Source organism: Micropterus dolomieu, linkage group LG06 (assembly GCF_021292245.1).
Source record: "Micropterus dolomieu isolate WLL.071019.BEF.003 ecotype Adirondacks linkage group LG06, ASM2129224v1, whole genome shotgun sequence".
NCBI classification, from domain to species: Eukaryota; Metazoa; Chordata; class Actinopteri; order Centrarchiformes; family Centrarchidae; genus Micropterus; species Micropterus dolomieu.
The window spans coordinates 11,145,162-11,159,978 of record NC_060155.1 but is presented as its reverse complement, the minus strand read 5'-3'; the positions used below and the strand labels follow the sequence as shown (position 1 = coordinate 11,159,978).

General features: G+C 39.1%; 1 long non-coding RNA gene across 1 annotated transcript in view; it reads right to left on the bottom strand.

Moving 5' to 3' along the window:
- Positions 1–2: 2 nt before the first annotated feature.
- The window catches only part of LOC123971893, an 86,612-nt gene continuing 71,797 nt past the window's right edge, over positions 3–14,817 (bottom strand). Inside the window, exons 2-3 of the long non-coding RNA XR_006825323.1 lie at positions 3,554–3,626; positions 3–56 (exon numbers count right to left, since the gene is read on the bottom strand). This is a non-coding gene — a long non-coding RNA (uncharacterized LOC123971893). The remainder of the gene's footprint in view (positions 57–3,553; positions 3,627–14,817) is intronic.

Sequence of the window (14,817 nt, the reverse complement as noted above, 5' to 3'; positions counted from 1 at the left end):
GTGCGATGCACTGAAATTGCTCCCCTTAGCGTAACCACACTTCAGCATCAAGGACTCTGAAATACAGCACACAGACGAAAAAGGCTCCGTAAGAGCACAAACAACAAGAACGTAACATGAGAGAATCGTCACTGTGTTCGGCCACTGCATCACTGTTTTGTTATGATTTCAAGTTGAGTTATTATAATGTATAACATTTTGAAATTCTTCAGTATTAGTTGATATTATTATGCGTTTTGGAAACTTGAATACTGAATAATTGTTGTTGCTAACTGTAGCACTTAAAATGTTTCAGTTTTTGAGATTCTAGTTTTGAATTGTCCTCAATGTCACTTAAAACAGATACACAGGGACTCGCCCAGATAATGTCACAATCCTACAGGTTTCTGTTTTTCAACTTTGCTTCTGAGAAATTCTGCTGCCGTTGCCAGGGAGAAGAGGCAGTCAGGGATCTGAACCAGAAAAACGCTTCATTGTTGACAATAAAAGATGTTGAATTCCTCCAAAAGTGCTCCAATTGTGATATAACATTGTCTACAAGAAAAATTAATGAGACTTTTACTTCCTGAAAATAGCTCCTCCCTCTTTGTAACTCTATAGATCTCAGTCAGTGTTAGTCTGTGGAATAAGACAATTTGTTGATTAATTAACCTGTAACTTTACTTTAGATTTTTTTATTGTCAGCCTTTGAAATGGAGTTACTGTCTTCTAAATCAAACTTGTTTCTATCAGACAGACTTGAACAAGTAGTGGTAATTTGGAAAACAGAAGAGCTGAAAGAACCATATAGGCTGCTTAAACATCATTTATAGTTAAACTGGTGTACTATTATGCAGAAGTTGAAGTGGCACTAAAAGCTAAATAATTTATAGCATGAAATCATTTTATAAAAATGAAGCTCGTTCCAAAAAGTAATTTTACAAATTGATTAGATAACCACACTATGTAAGAGTAAGTATGTAAATAGACTGCAACTTTTTCCTCTAGAATTAACATCTTAATAAACACATGACATAGAATTTATTTATGCAACTCTATAAATTATTTCTGGCCTATCATTAAATTCGATGCACATCACACATTTTTCTCCAATTCATTTTATCTTCTCCTTTATCTTCTATTCTGTTTCACTTGCTGCTTTACTTTGTCTTATGTGATAGTAAAATGAGCAATTTGATGATATTACCTTGGGATTTTAGTTAGTAAATTGTGATCATCATTGTTCACTTTTTGACATTAGATAGACCAAACTGTCAATCAATTAATCACCATTCATAATTTGACTGAATTGTCTTCAACAAAAAGTTGGATTTTTATTCATCTTATCCCAACAGACACCAACTTTCATAAAAACTTCCTCGATGACAGAGGCAGCATTTGTTGTTTTTCTCTGAGGTTATATACAACCACAAAAGATGTCATTCACCTAAATTCCAAATTAAAGCAGAAACTTTAAACAATGGTGTGGATTTATTAAGGACAAGTGGATTACAAAAGGCAAAAAATTTGGATCCATCACATAAATCTCCTTTAAGAATAATATTTATGTGCCTAGGGTCAGACTTTAACCAACCCCCAAAACCCCACCCCTTGTGGCTTACTCATCCAGCTTCCTGAAAACACAATGATTCACTGCAAACACAGAGGACGCACTGGCCAGAACCAGCAGAGACACATAACACACATTCAATCAGAGAAACAGCAGAGCACACACACGCGCACACGCGCACACACACACACACACACACACACACAAATTCCGCTCTATGTCCTTTCCCTCTGGTACAGAATCCAATTACCTCTAAAGCATCTCTCGTATGCTTTATCAAGTAATAGGTAGGACAGACCGTGCTCAGAGGAAAACCACGGAGATATAGAGAAGGGATAACATGTGTCATGCAGCGCTAACACTAAACTGTCGGGATGCAAATTTAAAAAGAAAAACACACAATCAGACATGAGAAAGAAAGAGAGAAAAACACTATGACAACTTGGCAGGCAGGGTATCAATTAGCTCTATTTCTCTCCATCTCTTTAGCACCAAAATGTCACAGCAGCCATGTTTCTGGAGGCTCCAAAGGAAGTTTAAAAAAACAGTACTTGATAAATTCATGTGGCTTTTTTACTGAGGAAACACTACTACAGGAAACAACAGAAGGGCTAAACATCCTGAGGGCAAAAAAGCCTTGCTCAGCACTGGATACATGTGAGTCACTTAGAAATCTGTAAAGCTTGATAGTCCTGTTCAGTCGAGTACCTATGATTATGGGGGAAGTGAACAACTATATGTGCAGGTTTGCAGAATGCCCTGCTTGTACTGTTTATTTTATAAATGTTGCCCAGTAGTAAAGACACATTGTAGTACAGGTCAGGCTATTGCAGTTTGCAAGAGGATTTCCAGTCATAAATAATGGCACTGAACTTGTTAGAAAACTGGCAAGGAACACCCAAAATGCAGAATTACTCTAACCATAGGAAGGTGTGAGCGCATGCATGAGATCTGCAGATGCAGATACAGAGAAAAACAAGAGAGAAACATCATGTCACCCTCCTTAATGATTTCTCTCTGAATTTTAAAAATCTGTCTCAACATATCAGCTTCCTGCTCCTGTGTGTTAAATTCATCTGTACATCGTGGTGCATTAATAATTCATGGTCACTTTGAAACGATCCCAGTAAGACGGGAGAACGCTTTCATTGAACCCAAATGCAAGTCTGTTAATGCCTGGGAGATCGCATGTCTGTCAGTGTGGAATAATGTAGGTCCGTTCAAAATCATTAGTTATTGGCAGCTTTGTTAATATGCTCAATTAAAAACATTAACTGTGTCATAATCACACATACATTCCTGTAATGTAGCCATGTAGGCTACAATATAGGAATAACAGTTCATCCCATGCTGCTGAAGAGTATTTCCTTGTTCTTTAAATTACAGCATGTAAATTGTCAAACGGTTTGTGGGCATGTCCGAGGTAGAAGAAAAATACAACAGTCTTAATTATAATCGGTCGATGATAGATTTTTCCCTTGGTGCTGCAGAATCAATAAGCTAATTTTGCCAACCCTTTCCCCCTTTTATTCCTGCATTCATAAACGCTTAATTCATCAATGCATGTGGGTGACCTTCGATTTGCACATGGAAAACATCAGCAAGAAAATCGTCCACCCACCGTTTATTTACTAAAAGCTCTAACTCGAAAATCACAGCTCACGTACTGTCATGCAAGAAGAAATGTGCTTCTTCTTGTTTTAAACAAAAGCCTTTACAGATCAGTGAAATCCTTCTTAATTGATCAGCCGCAGCGAAAGCCAGAGATACGATTGAAAGCGCGCAGCACTCGGCGTGGAAAACAAGTCAAAGGAACTTACCGATGCGTAATTTTCAGAGGCACAAATATCTTCACGTGAAGCCATCGGTGTTAACGGATCCCCGCGGTATTTGGCTACGAATACCTTGTTTTACTCCTAAAAGGGTTATCACCTCGTCCTGAAAACGACAGGTGCCGTTGCTGCTGCTGCTGCTGCTGCTGTTTCTGCTGCAGGACGCACTCACCGTGTTGACTGCTGCTGCTGCGGCACCACGACGAGGAGGAGGAGGTGGGTGTCAGTTCTTTTGGAAATCGCACCTAGTCAGACACAGAGGCAATAAAGTGAGACAACAGTTTAGTCTACAAATGCAGCTGAAGGAGGAGATAGATTTTTTAATAAATGGTCTCAGCATTGGGCTGGTGAACTGAAAGTCCCCACGTCGCCTGCGTGGGACTTTCTGTTCCAGAAAAGAAACAATTCATAAAACTCTGACATTTGCGCCTGCGCCTCTCAGACGCTCCTGAAGGTACAAGGTCCGGTCCCCTGCTGAGTGCAATCTGTGAGGCACTGAGTCCCCCCCCCCCCCATGTGTGTGACTCACATTTAGTCAAAAGTTTCTCATTCTAATTACACAACATGTAGCACACTGTGGCAGTTTAGTCCAAAAAGCAGCTATATTCCCATGGAAGTGATTTGTTGTGGCCTCTGTGGCCGCAGGCGATCCTGTTTACTTTCAGCACCACAGACAGCGACCAAACAATCGTCGCAGGGCATCAATGGGCACAAAGTAAAGCCCTAACTAAAGTCCATTACAACATTGTATCTGCAAATGAACAAGTTTCTCAGTCTGAATACTAAGAGCTGCTTTAATTCAGTCTCAACAGGATTGTTGTGATCCAGGCAGGGCCAGGGCGAGAGGGTGGATTAGTGAATAGCTACAAGCTCAGGGGTCTCTGTATGAAAGGACGTTAACATTTTTAGCTGGAAACTCAAAAGACAACAAAGACACAAAAAAACAACCACAAAAAAGAAATATTCACAAAGAGAAGCGAAATGACCACCAAGAGATGCAAAATATTAACAAACCGATGCAAACAACAAAGACGTGCAAAATGACCACAGACAGATGCAAAATAATCACAGAGAAGCAAAATTACTACAAAGGCATACAAAACGACCTGTAAGAAGCAAAACAATCATAAAGAGACGTTAACTACCAAAGAAAACATAAAACAATAACAAAGATATGCAAACTGACCACAAACAGATGCATAACAACCATAAAGACATGCAAAATGAAACCCCCAAACTCTTCAGTCTCTCTTTTGTCTCTTTCAGTTTGGGGTGTCCAGGGCCCCCCTTGTCTCATGCACTTCACATTAGAATATGTATTATTTCATTTATTACACTGAATAAACATAATAAATGTAAAGAATAATAACTGTAAGAACAGAATATATGCAAATGTATAGATTGATAAAGTACAGCTTTTTATTGCAAAGAACCAGGTCTTTAAATGGGAGACTCACATTTTTATTCATTTTGCAAATTTACCCCTTTCTTTATTACTGTATCCCAATCTGGCACCCTCATTTGGTTTCAACCCGCCCCTGGATCCAGGGTTGACAATTTCCAGTGCCAGCAATATGCAGGCTGGTGTTTTGAGTGCGGGGTGATTGATCACTCAGCTGGGACATTTTGATAGGTTGGCCATAAATCAATGAAGCATAAAAAGTATTAAATCCTGCCATGATGTGGATATTCTCAGAGAGCAAAACAGAAAATAGGAAAGGCTCCAATAACTGCCTTGAAGACACCAGTTCTATCGAAATATATTAAATGTGAGGGAAAAAAATCTATGAAAACGCCTGATTGGATGAAGGGTAGTGACGCATGTTTCCTGCCGTCCTGGAACAATTTAACACTGTTACTGGACCTGCCTCAAGGACATCCATGGAAATACTCCCATTGAGAAAAATAAAAAACATCTCTGATCTTGCAGTCAGCAATCTGTAAGCTATTTTGTTGCATATAAGTAAGTTGCAAAGCAGCCACAAAGCAGGTAAGACAATGGTTTGAGCCTTGTTTACATGGAAAACACTCAGCTGCATCTTCCAGTGGCTTCCAGTGAATTCTCTATGAACTTTAGACAAGGCAGCGAGGCAAAGACAGTGTTATGCTGCTGTGATAATTACAACAGTGTGTGAGCGGAACAGCGAGAGAGAAACACAACAATGCATATTATTTTATAATAATAATGTTTCTGGATTTGGATTTTGGTCTGAAATATCTCCACAGACAATGTCTTCATTTTGGTCACAGCATAAAAAAAAATCGATTTAGGGTTTTACTCAAGGACATAGTGACATTGATGGTGGGACAATAATTGAAATGTCTGTCAGTGTCAAGGGTCAAACCAGCAACCCTCTGGCTATTAAATGGAACAGGACAAATTTGTGTGATGTGTTCATGCAGGCCTTCATTTGTACCAAATAGCTTGTTATACCACATGTTCAAATCGTAACCTTCAACCAAACTAGTAGGTAGAGGTATTTTTGTATTGCATGCGGACAAATTAAATGGATAACATGTTATAACCTTGGAAGTAAAACCCATTTTACCAAGAAATACCAAGACCAAAATGTCTCTGAAGTAAATTTTCTGGCTAGAAAGCTTTAAAAGTAATGAATTGAAAGGGTAACATGGTTTTATTTGAGTTTTCAATCTTGCTGTGTATTTACAAAGCATTTTTTAAAAGCAAGGAAAGTCCCTAAGGATGTGAATCTTATAGGAGAATGAATACCTATTTGTGAAAACGAATCATCACTTAAAAAACATGTATCTGCATATATGTGGCCTGGATCGTTCTGAGGAAATATCCAGAAGGTAATTTCAAAATGTGCAATTTCAAAAGCTTGATTTTAAAGTTTTATTGCTTGCAAATTCAGATAATAAATTCAAGTATCCTATATTCAAAAAACTATATTGATTGCTCAGATTTAATTGTCACTTTTACATCTTAAAATTCAAGTCATATTTCAACCTTGAACATGCTGGCCGCCAAAAGATAAGCAATTGGAAATTATTTGACCAATCAGGTTATGTTCTGTCAATAAATTCAGATAGATGGTTTTCAAAGTAAATTATTTCAATGCTTTTAAAGGCTGAACATTTCTAGACTACATTGGCACATTAAATGGTGAACACATGTCAAACAACTAATAAATACCTGCATGCTTGGCACTCCGTGGCAATACATGAATATTCCTGTTCTAGGTCAGCCTTCCTATTGTTTTGCCAACTATTAATCATCAGTTGGTTCTTCCCTCGGTCTGCTACTCACCTGACTTCAGCTCACAGTGTGAAATGATGCAATCCTCTAGTATTTGAGTAAGTATAAATCTTTACGCAGAGAATATAAATTTTTTATGCTCTGCACAGTAAAAAAAAATAGATTTTATGGGGATTTGATGAGAAGAATAAGTTTTTTTCTTCAATTGTTTTATTGATATAAAACACAGTCTCTTGAAGATGTACATGCTCCATTGCGCTGCCACTCAATGAGGCTCTCCACAGGACATATTTCCCTCTCGCTATGTCTGTCTCTCTTCTGCCATCATGCATCAGTCAGACTGTTGGATTGCCATCGTGACTCCAATGTGCGAGGGAAGCATGAAGTGGTTGAGTGCTAAGCCCACCTATCCACGTCATTTCAAAGAGGACGCAGTGGGGAACCATGCAAGACCTCATCCTAACCCCCATTCCCTCTCCAATTTCCTCCCACATATCTGTCTCCCACTGAGTGTCTCACTTGTATAGGGAATTAATCAATCAGATATGCACATTAGAAAACTAAGCAAAGGAGGAAGGGGTACTTTGTCGGTAGAAGATAATAAAAAAGCAAGATATAAAAGTTAAAATATAAAAAGGTAATTTGTTCAGTAAACATTTAATTCACCAACTTTTGATAAAGGGCATCAAACAAAACAAAAGCTAACTTCAGGATCTCATAAGAGAAGGAACCATGTGGGACTTGCAATAAAAATGCCTTTTACATTGGACAGTTAAGAAACCAACCAGTTTTCACCTTTTTGTTTGTTTTTTCTGACCTTTTTATTCATTCATGTGATAGGGAGTGTGTCCTGATTGGACAATTGAAACCACAGGGGCACTCAACCCATTACTGCAACATACACAATATTACCAAAAGTTTTGGGTCACCTGCCTTTACATACACATGAAGGTTTATAACATCCCATTCTTAATCCGTAGGGTTTAATATGGAGTTGGCCCACCCTCTGCAGCTATAACGTCTTCAACTCTTCTGGGGAAGGCTGTCCACAAGGTTTAGGAGTGTGGTCATGGGAATTTTTGACCATTCTTCTGGAAGCGTATTTGTGAGGTCAGGCACAGATGTTGGACGAGAAGGCCTGGCTCGCAGTCTCCGCTCTAAATTCATTCCAAAGTTGTTCTGTCGGTTTGAGGTCAGCACTCTGTGCAGGCCAGGCAAGTTCTTCACACCAAACTTGCTCATCCATGTCTTTATGGACTTTGCTTTGTGCACTGGTGCGCAGTCATGTTGGAACAGGAAGGGGCCATCCCCAAACCGTTTCCACAAAGTTGGGTGCATGAAATTGTCCAAAATGTTTTGGTATGCTGATGCTGATTAACAGTTCCTTCTTGGTATGCTGAAGCATTAACAGAGTCTTTCACTGGAACTAAGGAGCCCAACCCCTGAAAAACTACGCCACACCATAATCCCTCCTCCACCAACTTTACACTTGTCACAAGGCAGTCAGGCAAGTGCCGTTCTCCTGGCAACTGCCAAACCCAGACTCGTCAATTGGATTGCCTGACAGAGAAGCGTGATTCATCATTCCAAAGAATACGTCTCCACTGCTCTAGTGTCCAGTGACGGCATGCTTTACACCACTGCATCCGACGCTTTGCATTGCACTTGGAGGTAAAAGGCTTGGGTGCAGCTGCTCAGCCATGGAAACCCATTCCATGAAGCTCTCTACGCACTGTTCCTGAGCTAATCTGAAAGCCACACAACGTTTAGAGGTCTGTAGATATTGACTCTGCAGATAGTTGGCGGCTTCTGCACACTGCACACCTCAGCATGTGCTGACCCTGATCTGGGATTTTATGTGGTCTACCACTTAGTGGTATTATAACAAAGTGGAAGCGATTTGGAACAACAGAAACTCACCCACGAACAGTTGACCGTGGAATATTTAGTAGTGAGGAAATTTCACAAATGGACTTATTGCACATTAATTTTTAAAATACACATTTCCATGTAAAATATAGGTATTTTAACTTAGGGCACAAACCCTATAATGTGTCTTGGATAGTTTTTGAAGGAGTCTTGGATTTTACATTTTTGGGACTCTCTCCACCCACAGAATGAGCCCTTCACAAGATGGACAACCACCAAAAACGTAACAAAAATTAATTGATAAAAATGGGGGTGATAGAAATGCATGTAAATTGAAAAAGAGGTAAGTAAAATGATTGTGAAATGCAATGATGATGAAAAATGAGTGTAAAAAAATAATTTAAAAAAATTAAAAGTTTACGAATTAATAATGGAAGTGATGAAATGTACGTGATTTGAAAAATAAAGAGAAATTGTCAATTCACCTATCGCTAAGCCACGCACGGAAAATACAAGCTGGCCAATCACAGTGCAGTATAGGGCTCACTCTAACTGAGCTCCGACACTTTCATTGCTGTGCTCCATTGACTCCTATGCAAAAGAAGAAGTTTTCTAGCATTTTTTGCTGTATTATATATTGTATATCCAAGATATGGTCAAACACTGCTCCAGGGCACTTTAATAAACAAAATGTATTCCCTTTCCAAAACCTAAACCAAATCCAGAAAAATGTAGGCTATGGATTGTTCCTAATGTAATGTTAGTTAGCTCATGCTAAGGGTGCATCCAGACCAGGAAGGTCCGCTAGTTCTGCTAGTCCGCTTTGGTCTGGACCAAATCCAGACCAAAGCAAGGTGCGGGTTCACTTACACACTACCCTTTTAGAATTTGTAAACAAAACCACGTGTGCTAAGGTCCTTTAAAGGTCATCCGTTCATTAGACAGAAATTCTGAAGCGGGGAAAAGCAGGAAGCTTTCAATTCACAAACTGATGTATATAAGCTCCTGCAGAGAGAGCATGCTCTTATGTGTGACTACCATGGCATGCTGACAGTGGCACTGTAGACGGATCAAGTATAAAGTTTGCATTCAGAAACAGAGGCTGTGTTCAGATTATTACATCAGAAATTATTACTGCATACTGCTGTGTAGTGCTCACTAATGAGTCATGTTTAGCCATTTCATCATCCCCTAATTACGTAATAAAAATCTGACCCTGTCACACTCTGCCTAGGCACACAGTGCATTTGTCTGTCATATGAGGTAGTTATCACTGTAATTAAAGACACAATCTGTACTGACTACAAGAGCCTGTTCAAAAAGGGCGGTGCTTTCTGCAACTGGGTTGGATAGAGGTCGGGCCACAATTGCACCTTAAATGAACCGTATCAGCATCCGTTCGGCCTAGACCGCCTCTTCAGCTGGGTCTGAGTATGGTTGTTTGGTCCGCACCTGAGTGTGACTGCAGTTAGTAAGGGTAGAAATGAACCTGAGTTAGAATCAAACCAAACAAGACAGGTGTGAATACACCCTATGGTTTCCGCCACAACAGGTACCAACATCTTCAAGAGGAGGGAGTTGAAGACCTCGCAGACAAGGGACCTCCATTCTCCAAGTCCACCCCCACTGCACGTCTGGGTTTGCCATCTGATCCAACTTACCACCAGGTGGTGTTCAGTTCTCAGCTCTGCTCCCCTCTTCACCCGAGTGTCCAAGACATACAGCCACAAATATAACATTTGGAATTCTTGCAGCTGTGAATGAAGATACACATATTTACATTCCAATGTGGGTTAATCTGTCCAACTTGCGTGTTCAGTCTCATTAGAGTATAGTGTTTTTAAATATTTAAGTCTTCTGTGTAGCATTTTAACATTACTACCATTAGTTTTGATAAATTATCATAATTACAATAAACAAAGATATCACCGCCAAGACGATTGGCAGCTTTAACTGGCCTTTCCGCTATATTTGGTCTGCTACCGGGTTATGATTTCACAGGAAGTCTGCTGGATTGCTTCATGGCACAAAATTTGAAGGAGGAGGATGAAGCGGAGGAGGGCTGCTGATCTTCCAGCATAGAAAGAGCGAATGTTTTCTCGCAGTGGCAGATGGTAAGATGAGCAAAAAGCGGATGGAAAATTCTCAGTTCACAGTTATCAGCTCTCTCCCTCTTTTTGCTCTTAAAAACAAATGCATGTGGAGGAATGCCACTGAGTTGGAGGGAGGATCGGATGCAGCATGATTTGTGGGAAATGTGTCCTTAATTTTATGAGACACGAGAACTAAGTGTCAGTTACGCTGGTCTTCTTTGCCACCAACAAATATCTTAGCTACGGAGCAAAATAGTAATATATGTATTCCTTTTGCAAATACACTGATGAATGGTCTTTCTAACCAGATTATTCCAGGACTCTTCAACTACAATTGTCAGAGTAATTTGAGAATGATATGTTGAGATAAATATTTAACACAGAGACTTTCATGATGTTCAAATTGTCTTTTTTTCTGAAATTGTCAGTGTCAGTATGACAGTATAGGGCCTAGACCTCCATTTTGTTCCTGACAAGTCTGTTCAAAAGCTTTTGATTGGCTTTAATGTGTGGCTGGTAGCGTCGATTGACTTCTCAGAGCATGCTGATATAATTGCAGGTTGTCAGAGAATAAGAAGAGCAGCTCTGCGAAATGTTCTGTAATGGATGACACATGTCGTCAGTGTGGGAGAGGAGAATGACAAATCACACATCAGAAGTCTCAGTAGGGGAGATTTTAGTGTGTATGCTCGGGTGTGTGTTTCTACTGTATTTATTGTTAGTTACCATGTTCAGGCATTTCTGCTGTTGTCAGTCTAAGCTCCAAAGACAGATAAAGGAGAACTAATGTTTACCTGTCGGTTATAATATTTGTTAACTTTGATTCATTTGTACTTTATCAACATTTTTTGAAACCTTTAAAAACAAATGAGTCTAAATGTGACCCCACCTTTACCAGTTACATGTGTCTACCATTCGTGACCGGTTTGACCAAAGATGGTTATTTTTGTTCAAATCATTTTAAAAATAACTGAAATGCTTAAAACTATTCAGTTAATTTAACGAAGTAATGTTGCTCTGCCACTTTCTGCTGTGAGCAGGCATTTACACTGCTTACCACAGTCAACACAGGTCTTACCAAAGCAGGACTGAAATCTTTAAAATTAGTTTGATTTTGAGAGCACAGGCACATGACATGCTGTTAAGGCATATGAAATACAGGATAGGTCCTTTACATGCCTCTATTACTTTTGTGAAATGCCCTTTAGTACATCTAGTTTATGCAAATTTGCATGGGTATTTGTTTTCTGAAGCTGATTTAAAAACAAGGATCTGTGGTTTTTACAACCCAAAATACATAAACTACAACATGAGGGGGAAATTGATGTGAGGCTATGCTTCTCTACACTGTTGTTTTTGTAACTATTATGTGGACCATCAAAGAAAAGTTGACTGTGTCTCTGATATTCCACGAAATGCACGAAAAGTTCACCAGATGAGAGACAAACAGTTGTTTTATATTACCGTTTTCTCTGGCATGGTTTACAGGTTTTAGGTTGAAGACAATAATACCTTGAGTGTTACAGAGAGAAAAGACAAATTCTACTGTCAAAAAACAGAGACAAATTGATAGTAAGAGGATATTGATATGGAAATTGTAAAACTTAGGGTCATAAATATTCAACAGACTCGAAATCAAATCGTTTAGATAAACTCTAAGTGTATATTCAAAGTGGCCCTGTTATTCTCAATCAGTGTGGCATTGATCTCTATGTTTTTACCACTTCTTAGTCACTGCCTTGCTGATGGTGGCAGACAACAGCATTACAAACTCTTCCATGCGGCGTTTTCCTGTTGTGTCTAAACTTAATGGCTTGTTTGGAACATTATGTATCTCCTGCACACATTAAAGTTGAGAGAGAGACAATTATGGGTAATTCCCACCTCAAGTCAGTGAATAATCATGCTAAATGCACCTGAAACGTAAATGGAGGGCGGAAACAGAAAGCCATTCTTATCCGATGATGACAGTCATCTGAAACGTTCTTCTGCTGCAAGGTGCGTTGGGATCTCCCCAGTTTTTGTCAGTGGTAAGGTTGCACCAAGCCACTTCATTTTTACAGCACATACTAAAAAACACAGAAAGATAACCAAAGTGCTCCAATGAATAAATAAAAATATAATAACACATAAAACACACAACCGGTAATTCAGAATACTAAAAAGACTAAATGAAGATCAAACAGCTCTCATGCTGGATTACAAGCCAAGTAAAAGTAAGTGTTTAGACAAGAATTTTAAAGGGTGAGGGACATTTTGACGTGGGGGCAGCCCACTGTCAGGTGGTTCAAAAGGTACAAATGACCACGGCCCAAGGCCCGGGGGGCCCATGCAATGGTCTATGGTTGACCCTTATATGGAATAAAGTACAACACTTGACTTACTGTCTTATATGAATAACAAAACTTTTTAGATGTATTTACATGATAAATGTATTATCATTAAAACATATTTCACACTCGTCATCTGATAACCCACCCCCCACTGTTATTGTGAAAATGGTATGGTCGAAACCATTCAGATGTGCAGGACCCGCAAATGCAAAGCCAGTCACTTTAAGCGAACACAGCAGCCTGTCAGGGGCCCAAGAAAAAGAAAAGCCAAAACACACAGAGACAAATAAGCTGCACTTTATCTGAAGTTGACGTCTGTGAATGTGTGGTGAGATTTCTGTCTGATCAAAGTGTTTTCAGTAAGTTTCATTTATCCACCTCTCATCCAGTACAGTCCCAAAACAGGTCTTTGTCTGCAGACAGTCTAAAGGGGCCAAATCAGCAGAGCAACAACACAGGCTTATGCACAGCAGAGTACAGGGCAGGTAGACTGCTTAAAAATATTATGAATTCTCATTAAATGAGGACATTATTCTTGAAATATTACGACATTTTTTCTCGACATGTCAGAGAACACATAGGAGGGGGAGATTCTGAATGTCCAGAAGGTTTTGAACATGAGCAGAAAACCTGCTGAAACACAGGAGCTAATCAAGTCGAGGAGTTTATCACTGAATTAAAATTTATTCATTTATCATTGAGGTGAGAAAATGTGCCATATTGTCATATTTAAAGAGGTTACTTCCCCAAACAAAGGCAAAGACAAAAGAGGAGGGAAGACTGACTCAGCAGAAATCATATTACATGAGAAAACATTTTTATACACATTTAATGTGTATCCAAATATTAATATATGTGAAGTTCTGTGTGTGCAGCATGAAAGGACTAAAAAACTTTTGTTTCATTATACAACAACCTTGTGTTGTCAGGAGAATATCTACACATCTAAAAGCAATACAGAATGCCTGAGAGCTTTACTGCATTATATTCTATTATACTCCTGCCACCTTAATTTTGTGTTTCCCTTTATATTAATAAAGATTAATAACACACCCCGGTAAAAGTCTCAAGAAAATTGACCTACAGTAAACACTAGTCAGCAGCACATCACAAGCCATAGTATACAGCTGCAAATATAGTGACATTACAATAAACTACACATAACAAGGCCTCTCTTTATATTGTTATTATCATCATTTCAGTCGACACAGACATATTTTCAATACAGTATTTCTGGTCTGCACATAATTTGACCAATACTTTGATTAATGTAGCCATTAAGATTGAATTTGATGGATGAAGTATGTTTATTTGTTCACTTATAATTTGAATTTCTTCAATGTTTGATTTACTTTTCTCTAATCACTCAAGCACTGAAGGGCATTTTTTCCCCATCCTTGTCTTATTTTAAGTTAAAAGGAGTAACATAACTGTCACAGTCTAATTAAAAAAACTTTAATGACCTTTTGTGCTTTATAATCATATTGAGTAATTGAATATGTATGCGAGCATGGCCTGGATGAGTCTACAACACTGAATTGGGAAAAGGTTGTTACGGACTCCATCTGTGTCACTATAAGGCTAAGGGCCAAGAGCTTCTTCGTTTGTATTCGAACTAAGGGTGGGTGGATGGAGGTGGTGTTCGAGTGGGTGTCAATGAGGGGCCCAATTTTAAAAATGTTGTCCCCCTGTGCATAATTCCTAATTGCCTGCATGGGGGGTAGCTGATTACACAGTTTAGGGGCTACTGCTGAAAAATTGCCCTGACCACACCACACCACTGAGACGGCTCTTGTTAAGGTCTTCAATGACATCCATTTAAACACTGACAGTGTCAGTCTTAGTATTATTGGATCTCAGTGCTGCATTCGACACGGTCGACCACAACATATTACTAGACAGACTTGAAAACTGGGTTGGA